Source organism: Chanos chanos, chromosome 10, assembly GCF_902362185.1.
Source record: "Chanos chanos chromosome 10, fChaCha1.1, whole genome shotgun sequence".
Classification (NCBI taxonomy): domain Eukaryota; kingdom Metazoa; phylum Chordata; class Actinopteri; order Gonorynchiformes; family Chanidae; genus Chanos; species Chanos chanos.
Genome location: NC_044504.1, coordinates 22,618,182 through 22,627,954, shown reverse-complemented (window position 1 = coordinate 22,627,954; position 9,773 = coordinate 22,618,182). Strand labels below are relative to the sequence as shown.

The 9,773-nt window shown below is 39.0% G+C and overlaps 1 pseudogene; it reads right to left on the bottom strand.

Moving 5' to 3' along the window:
• Positions 1-7,421: 7,421 nt before the first annotated feature.
• Positions 7,422-9,181, bottom strand: LOC115823441 (uncharacterized; annotated as a pseudogene).
• Between the last annotated feature and the right edge of the window lie 592 nt (positions 9,182-9,773).

Here is a 9,773-nt window from a genome sequence, read left to right as displayed (position 1 = left end):
AAAACAAAATGAAAATGTCATGAAATTGTATAGGCTAATATCATGAAATCCAAGCAGACTGGGTGCATCTGCAGAGCAATTAAATGTAATAAAGCTTCATAACAAAGATCTGTCCAAACACAACAGGTAAGGCCAAGAAAGGGATTAAAAAAGAAAAAACTAGTTGGCTTTGTGTATTAGGCATCAGCTGTTCTTATCCTCTCATCATCTGTCTTGAATTTTAATTATGACTTATCTAGTAATTACATGTTTAGCCAATAATTCTAACAAAATCTTTTTCAAATCAATCAAGCTTGGTTCAGCCAAATGCACCCTCTAGAGTGATTTTGGTTTTTCCAACCATATCATGACACAACGGGTAGGGCAGCAAATGAAGACAGGGGTGATTTTTTTTTCCTGAACCCAATAAGGCATTACTTCCAGAAAATTGATGTCTGACATGTTCTGTTAATTTCTGTCAATTGGCATATTCTGCATGAAAAAAAATGCACTGAGTGTGGCTATAGCAACTGACAATGATTCACAGAACTGACACAATTTATAAAGTAGACTGTCGATGGTAAGCAAAAGGAAAGAGGCTAAGGACAGATGTAGTTTGAGCAATAATATGTAAAATACACAGAAATGTTTGAAAAAAAAACTAGGTGACAAGAAAAAAACAGAAAGTCCTCTAGCTTAAGCAAAGTTGAGCCTAAGCATAAAAACAATGTATTTGCATGTAAGTCCAACAGTAGCAGCACTCAGTAGGTAAGCACAGGATGTGGAAGTTTTTTACGGAAAAAATCATTGACATGAGATTCTGTTCTATTGTAAAAGACCCAGGCTATTCTGACATCAGACTAGTCAATGGCAGCTCAAGATGTTCTGGAAGAGTGGAAATCTATCATGATTATCAATGGGGAACTGTGTGTGACGATAGCTGGGACTTAAATGATGCTGAAGTGGTGTGCAGAGAGCTGGGATGTGGGAGCATTATCAGCGTCCACGGAAGTGCATATTTTGGTCAAGGAAGTGGGCCGATCTGGTTGGATGATGTTGCATGCTCTGGAACTGAGATTGCCCTCGGACTCTGTCCACACATACGATTTGGAGTACATAACTGTGGGCACTCTGAAGATGCCAGTGTTGTGTGTTCAGGTAAGTTATTGAACACATTAGTAACTTTTGTTTATTAATAGCTGTATGATGTACCAGAAAGTCATTCAGTCAAAATATATTTAATGTTGATGTCTAGAAGTGTGGCACTATCAATTGTGACTGTGAACATTTAGTTAATGTGAGAGGCAACAGAGCAAGAACAATTGATTAAACTAGTGTTAATCCAGCATAGTTGGAGTATAAAAGGGTTTAATACTTTTTTCACATCTGTTTTTACCTTCATAACTGCTTATTTGCAGATAGTAGTAAAGCAAATAAAAAAACAAAATGAAAATTCCATGAGATTGTATGATATCATGAAATCCAAGCAGACTGGGTGCATTTGCAGAGTAATTAGATGTAATAAAGCTTCATAACAAACAAAGATCTGTCCAAACACAACACGTAAGGCCAAGAAAGAGATTAAAAAAGAAAAAAACTACTTTAGCTTTGTGTATTTGGCATCAGCTGTTCTTATCCTCTCATCATCTGTCTTGAATTTCAGTTATGTCTTATCCAGTAATTACATGTTTAGCCAATAATTCTAACAAACTTTTTTAAATTAGCCCAGCTTGGTTCAACCAAATACAACCTCCAGAATGATTCTGGTTTTCCCAATCATATCATGACACAGCAGGTGGGGCAGCAAATGAGTACAGGGGTGATTTTATTTAACGAAGCCAGTAAGCCTGTAATTTGATGTCCTCGCTGTACTTTGAGTTTATGTCAATTGGCATATTCTGCACGGAAAAAAAATCCACTGAGTGTGGCTGTAGGAACTGATAATGATTCACAGGATTAATACAATTTATAAAGTAGACTGTCAATGATAAGCAAGAGAAAAGTGGCTAAGGATAGATGTAGTTTAAGTAGTGAAAGTTGTACATCATGGTAATAAGATATTACATTGATAGAACATCCATTTGATAGGTAATGTTGTTGAAGCTGGAGAAGAGTGTTGTTTGGTCTTCTCATTCTTATGTTATGTTGAGAGGCCCTTACACCATTACAACTAAATCCATGGCCTTAAATGACTAACCGCTAATCTGAAAAGTTCCCAAACATCAATAACTCTGTCAGCAATGTACAAAATACACAGAAACATTTGAAAGAAAACGAGGTGACAAGAAACAGTGGAAAGTCCTCTAGCTACAGCAAAGTTCAGCCAAAGCATAAAGAAACAGTGTATTTGCACGTAAGTCCAACAGTAGCAGCATTCAGTAGGTAAGCACAGGATGTGGAAGTTTTGCACGTAAGAAATCATTGACGTGAGATTCTATTCTATTGTAACAGACAAAGGCTATTATGACATCAGACTAGTCAATGGTAACTCAAGATGTTCTGGAAGAGTGGAGATCCACTATAATTATCAATGGGGAACTGTGTGTGACGATGGCTGGGACTTAAATGATGCTGAAGTGGTGTGCAGACAGCTGGGATGTGGGAGTGCTGTCAGCGCCTATGGGAATGCATATTTTGGTCAAGGAAGTGGGCAAATCTGGCTGGATGATGTTGCATGCTCTGGAACTGAGATTGCCCTCGGACAATGCTCACACATACGATTTGGAGTACATAACTGTGGACACTTTGAAGATGCCAGTGTTGTGTGTTCAGGTAAGAGATTGTACACACTGATGTATTTCGCTTATTATCAGCTGTATGATGAACCAGAAAATCATTCAGACAAAATGTTTTAATGCTAATGTCTAGAAGTGTGGCACTATCAGTTGTGAGCGGCAACAGTGCAAGAACAACTGATTAATCTAATGGTAACAGTGGGAGTATAAATGGGTTTATTGTTTTTTTGACCTCTGTTTTTACCTTTATAACTAACTATTTGCAGATAATAGTACAGCAAATAAAAAAACAAAATGAAAATTCCATGAGATTGTGTAATATCATGAAATCTAAGGGGACTGGGTACATTTGCAGAGCAATTAAATTGAACAAAACATTATATCAAATAAAGGTCTGTGCAAACACAACAGGTAAGGCCATGAAAGAGATTCAAAAAGGAAAAACCTACTTAGGCTTTGTGTGTTTGACATTAGTCTTTTCTTCATCTCGCTTGTCTTGTCATCATCTATCTTGAATTTCAGTCAAGTCTTACACAGTCATTTCATATTTAGCCAGTAATTCTAATAAATCTTTTTTTTAAAGTAGCCCAGCTTCATTCAGCCAAATGCACCCTCTAGAATGATTCTGGTTTTTCCAATCATATCATGGCACAGCAGGTGGGGCAGCAAGAGAGGATCAGAGGTGATTTCATTTGCTGATGCCAATAATTCAGAGTTTCTGTCAAGTCCCATATTCTGCAAAAAAAAAAAAAAAATCCACTAAATGTGGCCGTAACAACTGATAATGATTCACAGGATTAACGCAATTTATAAAGAAGACTGTCAATGATAAACAAGAGGAAAGAGGCTAAGGACAGATATAATTTGACCAATAATATGCAAAATGCACAGACATATTTAAAAAAAAAACCCAAAAAACTAGGTGACAAGAAAAAAACAGAAAGTCCTCTAGCTTCAGTAAAGTTCAGCCAAAGCATAAAGAAACATTATATTTGCATGTACATCCAACAGTAGCAGCGCTTAGTAGGTAAGCACAGGATGCGGAAGTTTTGCACGTAAAAATCATTGACATGAGATTCTGTTCTATTGTAAAAGACACCTCTGTATTTGTTTGACAGGCTATTCTGACGTCAGACTAGTCAATGGCAGCTCAAGATGTTCTGGAAGAGTGGAGATCAATTATAATAATGAATGGGGAACTGTGTGTGATGATGGCTGGGACTTAAATGATGCTGAAGTGGTGTGCAGACAGCTGGGATGTGGGAGTGTTGCCAGCGTCCATGGGAATGCTATTTTTGGTCAAGGAAGTGGGCCGATCTGGTTGGATGATGTTGCATGCTCTGGAACTGAGACTGCCCTCGGACAATGTCCACACACAGGATATGGCGTACATAACTGTGGGCACTCTGAAGATGCCAGTGTTGTGTGTTCAGGTAAGTTATTGAACACACTGATGAAATTTGTTCATTGTCAGCTGTATGATGTACTAGAAAATCATTCAGTAAAATTTTTTAATGCTAATGTCTAGAAGTCTGGTGTGACAGTGAACATTTAGTTAATGTGAGAGGCAACAGAGCAAGAACAACTGATTAAATTAGTGTTAATCCAGCATAGTCAGAGTATAAAAGTGTCTAATGCTTTTCTGACTGCTCTTTTTACCTTTAAAACTCAATATTTGCAGATAATACTACTGCTAATATGAAACAAAATGAAAATTCCATGAGATTGTATAATATCATGAAATCCAAGGAGACTGGATGCATTTGCACAGTGATTATATTCAATAAAACTTCGCAACAAATAATGGTCTTGGCAAACTATGCTACACAGTCAGTGGATATATCAAAACGTTTTTGCAACATATTTAGGCCTTAAAACTACAGCATTTATAAGATTATGTAACACAGATATTATTCTGTGTCTCTTGTAGCCTCTCCCTCCTGCAGACATAACTGTGGTTACAACCTGGGCAAGTGCTCCTGTTCCAGCTCCTGCCAGTACTATGGAAACTGTTGCCATGACTATTATGGTAAGCTGCTGACATAAATCTTAAGTTGGATTGATGTTTAATGGTGAATTAATTGAGTGAACATTTACATCTGACTGCTTGTCTCTCTCTCACAGATTACTGCAACCATGTCATTCCAACAGGTAAACTCTGTGTGCTCCTTTCTCAGTAGAGTTTGACCTTATGAGTTTTCAGTTACATTATCATTTTAGCAATAATATAACCCTCAAATGTGTGATATCAAATATTTTATCGAATTGCATTGAAAACAAGCTGTAGGCCTAATTGTCTGTGTACTTTTGGATGCTACATCAAACAAGGAAAAGGCAACACAATTAACACAAGTACAGTTGTGACAGTGAACTGTTTTGTGTTGTCATGTTTGGCTGAAAAATAATGTCAGATAGTCCTATCATATTGTGACACAGCAGCTAGGACAGCAAATTATGAGGGGTGGAAGTGACAAAAAATAACTGATAAAAGTGGAGGCGATTAAAACGCATGTGAATTGAAAAATAGAGAGGTAAAAATGGATGTGAAATGAAAAACAATGATAAATTACTAAGTGATTTGATTAAGCTAATGGTGATTTGATTTAAATAGTCATGTTATGATGAAAACAGACCCATGTTTCATCATTTTCATTCATCGTTCATCATTCACAACACAAAATTGTCATTTAACATTTAAGGGTGGAAGTAACAAAAATTAATTGACAAAGGAGGGGAAAAAATGTACGTAAACTTTGAAAAAAGAGTGATAAATTGTCAGTTGATTTGATAAACTTGACTGACATTTATCGTTTACAGCAAGGAATTTTTGTTACTTCGCTTTATCGTTTACAGCAAATAATTTTTGTAACTTTGGTTTATCACTCACTGCAAGTAATTTTTGTTACTTTCGCCCACAAAGTCAGTCACAAACCACTCCCACTGACAAACTGAGTTTTTGGCTCTCAACTTGAGGGAGCTGAGGACGTTGTGTCAATGCATCCACTGCTCAGAAGCTGAGATTAAGGCGGCAAATTGAGTGGGCATGGTTTGTGATTGATGTTTTGGGTGGAAGTAACATAACTTTTCTTTGTCAGAATCATTTTTGTATTGTTAATTGCAAAAATTCAGAGGAAACTTTTAAAGTGAATTTATTTGTTTACACAATTTTAAAGGACAAGAACGGACATTTAAAAATCTGACACTGAACTTTTGTTTTTCTCCTTTTTGAGTTTGAAATGTCATGTGTTCGATAAATGTGAAGAGACCAGAACACTTTTTGTTGAATTGTCTCTCTCTTCTCTGCCACTTAGGTCTTGAGAAAACAGAGAAGAAGAGTCCTCCTAAAATGGTAAAACAGAAAGAGACCTGAAACAGAGGCAATCTGCCTCAAATGCTGCTCAATCAATAATCATCACTTGGATCAAATTCAGGATACCAAAACAATTCTTTCCTTGAAAAAGCAATTAAATAAAGCATTCCAAAAAGATTGATTTTTTGCCTCTGTTCTTTCTGAATGCAGCACAAATTCACACTTTGGTTTTCTTGAATGCTTTGTTATCCAATGTTCATTTAAACTAAACATACAGATGATGCTAACAATGGAAAACGCTATGAAGTATTTATTTATTTCTTTTTACTTATTTATTTATTTTCAAATTCTTTTTAATATTTCTGTTTGAGATCATGCCATTCATATTGAGGCAGGGCCCAGCTAAAATGTTCACACAACCAAAAATATAAGGGCTCCTCATAGATGCCTATACACATTGTAAATTACACTGCAGCAAGAAGTACTCAGTTTCTGTCTAGTCAATAACTTAAATAACAAACAAATGTTAATTTTCGAGGGTTAAAATTGTCATTTCAGTTATTTGTTCTCAGTTGATGGTATTGTGCCATCCTCGGTCAGGAGACCTCGGCATCTTGCTTACACTGAGGGTTTTGTTACGGTGCCTTGTGGTCAAACATAGGAACTGCAATTGCAGTATTCCCCTATGCCAAATGGTGATGGAGAGTTCTGTCTTATGTATCTAACAGTTTAAACTTTCTCTGAAGTACCAATCTGAACACCCATCATTATTCAGACAATGCTATTTCATTGTAAGTTAGTAATTAAACAGCATGGCATTGTCCAGTCCAAGCATTATTACAACAGGACATTTTCAAGAACATGATACAAGAAGAACGCATGGCTATGTGTTTGTTTAACACTGAATGCAATATTCTGTTTTGTATGTGTACTGCTCAGGCTATTATTGAAAAGGACAGAACAAAGAGATATAGAGAGTAATACAGGTGTGAGTGATATGAAATACTTCTCAGGAAGGGCTGGGAAACACAAATCAAACAAAGCTCATTTATATTGTGCATTGAAACTAGCAATGCTTGGTCAAGCTAACATAGCAACATTATTTAAGGAGGGTTACACGGAACCCCATGTCCTCCATATATTTGTTTTAATTCTTAATTTTCACTGTTGATTGAAATAATCAAGGGTTTGATGACAATTACCATTTACAATTTGGCATTTAGCAGACACTTTTAACCAAAGCGACTTACAATAAGTGCATCAGTCAGATCACATTACCCCATAAGCAAAGATCACAATAAGACTGTAGATTAATTACCCTCAGTATCACGCTCCTGGAATTCTGTGACAATGAACGGTAAATAAATAAAATAAAGACCTGCGACATCGGGACAAGGTTAGTACAATTTTTTTTTCTTTTTGCAAAATAGAAAGGGAGGTTGGGCAGTGGGGGACAAGTGGGTTCTGAAAAGGTGGGTTTTCAGTTTTCTGCGGACGATGGCAAGAGATTCCGCAGTCCTGATTGAGTGAGGAAGGTCACTCCACCACTGCGGAACAATGGCAGAGAAGAGGCGTGGTCGAGAGGAACGGCTGCCAGGTTCCCAAATTGAGGGCACCGCCAGCTGACCAGAGGTGGTTGAGCGGAGAGCCCTGGCTGGGATGTAAGGAGTTATCAGAGACTGAAGGTAGGATGGGGTGGAGCCTATTGTGGCCTGGTAAGCCAGCACCAGTGTCTTGAACTGGATGTGGGCTGCTACCGGAAGCCAGTGAAGTGTAGTAAGGAGCCAAATGACATGAGAGTGTTTTCAGAGGTTGAATACCAGAAATACTGTAGCATTCTGAACAAGCTAAAGCGGCCTGATAGCACAGGCCAGTAAGCCAGCCAGTAAGGCATTGTAGTAGTTGATGCGGGCGGTGACACGTTCTTTGGACCAGGAGCTGGGTTGCTTGTTGCGTGAGGAAGGGGCGGATCCCCTTGATGTAGAGGGAGAATCTACAGGATCGGGTGACCGCCAGAATGTGGCTTGAGGAGTTCAGCTGGTCGTCCAAGATCACGCCATGGTTTTTGGCTGCTCTGGAGGGGGACACCACAGAACCCTAAATGGTGATCGAGGCGTCGATCACCGGGGAGCTCTTAGAAGGAAAAAAAGAAGTTTTCTCCTGGTTGAGCTTGAGATGGTTAGCAGACATCCAGGAGGCGATGTTGGTTAAGCAGACTGCAATGCGTTGCTGGACCTGGGAGTCAGAGGGGGAGAAGGAGAAAAACAGCTGTGTGTCATTGCCGTAGCAGTGGAAAGAAAGACTGTGGGCAGAGATAACTTGTCTGAGTGATCTAGTGCAAAGAGAGAAAAGCAGTGGACCAAGTACAGAACCTTGTGGGACCCAAGTCTAGAGAGGGCGGGGAGAGGAGACTGATTCCCTCCAAGAAGCCTGGTAAGAACAGTCAGGCAGGTAGGACACGAACCATGTGAGTGCAGATCCTACGAAGCTCATCCCAGCAAGGGATGAGAGGAGAATCTGGTGGTTAACAGTGTCAAATGCTGTGGAGAGGTCTAGAAGTATGAGGACAGTGCTGAGCGAAGTGAAGCTCTTCTGTGACAGCGAGGAAGGTCGCTTCAGTGGAGTGGCCAGCTTTGAATCCCGACTGATTTTGATCCAGGAGATTGTTCTGGAGAAGATAAGGAGAGAATTGGTTATAGACTGCACGTTCCAGGGTTTTAGAGAGAAATGGTAGAACAGATACTGGACAGTAGCTTCTGACATCAGCTGGGTTTAGAGTGGGCCTCTTAAAAAGTGGCTTAACCTGTGCCCTCTTCAGGCCAGAGGGAACTTGTTGGAGAAATGGAAGAAGGCCTCTGAAATGGAAGAAGGCCTCTGAAATGGAAGAAGGCCTCTGTAAGTTGAAGCCAACGGAAGAGGACCTCGGTATACCAAAAAAGGAAGATGCAATATCAGCAAAATATAGAGGCAATATGAAAAAGGGTAATATCTAGGTTATAGTGACAGGGAAGCATAAGTAATGACTGGGGCGTAGTGGCGTCAGTGTCCGCCTTGCATAGACTAGCCATCACTTGATAATGAACACCTGCATTAAGGGGTAAAATATCTGAGGTAAGATCGGGGACATGGTAAAGCGTCCAAAGTAAAGTAAGGACATGGCTGAATCATCATTTTTACTTAGCCAAAAAAGGAAATCGGAAACAGTGATGTATGGAATAATGAAATTCTGGGAAAATTTGGGGAAATTTCTGGAAACGAATGGGATGGGCCATGCAAAAACGGATGATGTAAGGGGTGTTACCATACAACCGTGTTATGCGTTTATTGGTTACATAGGTTTTGCGTACAGGTAAAATTTTAGATATAAGTGCATGATTTTCTGTATTAAATTCAGTCACTCCCTGGGACCTGACTCAGTTTGTTGTATTTTGCTCACCAATGAATGCAATAAACTTACACTGCATCGGACTCCTGAAGACTTTGACTGCTTTTTGAAACTTAGAATTTATTTTTCAAAGAAGAAGAACTTAGTATAGGAGGTAGAGCACTGAGTGTGGAGAAGGGACTCAGTCACATCTGGCCCTGACCGGGGAGTCTCTCCCACAAACTGTAATAGTAGACAGGGAACTGTGTATCAAGGATGAAATGAAGGGCAGAATATCCTCAGGGATGGACTGAAAGAGAAAGGAGGAGATGGGAGTAGTTCATCAGTGGAATCAGGTGTGCTAGTGCTGGGTAGAAACAAAAAT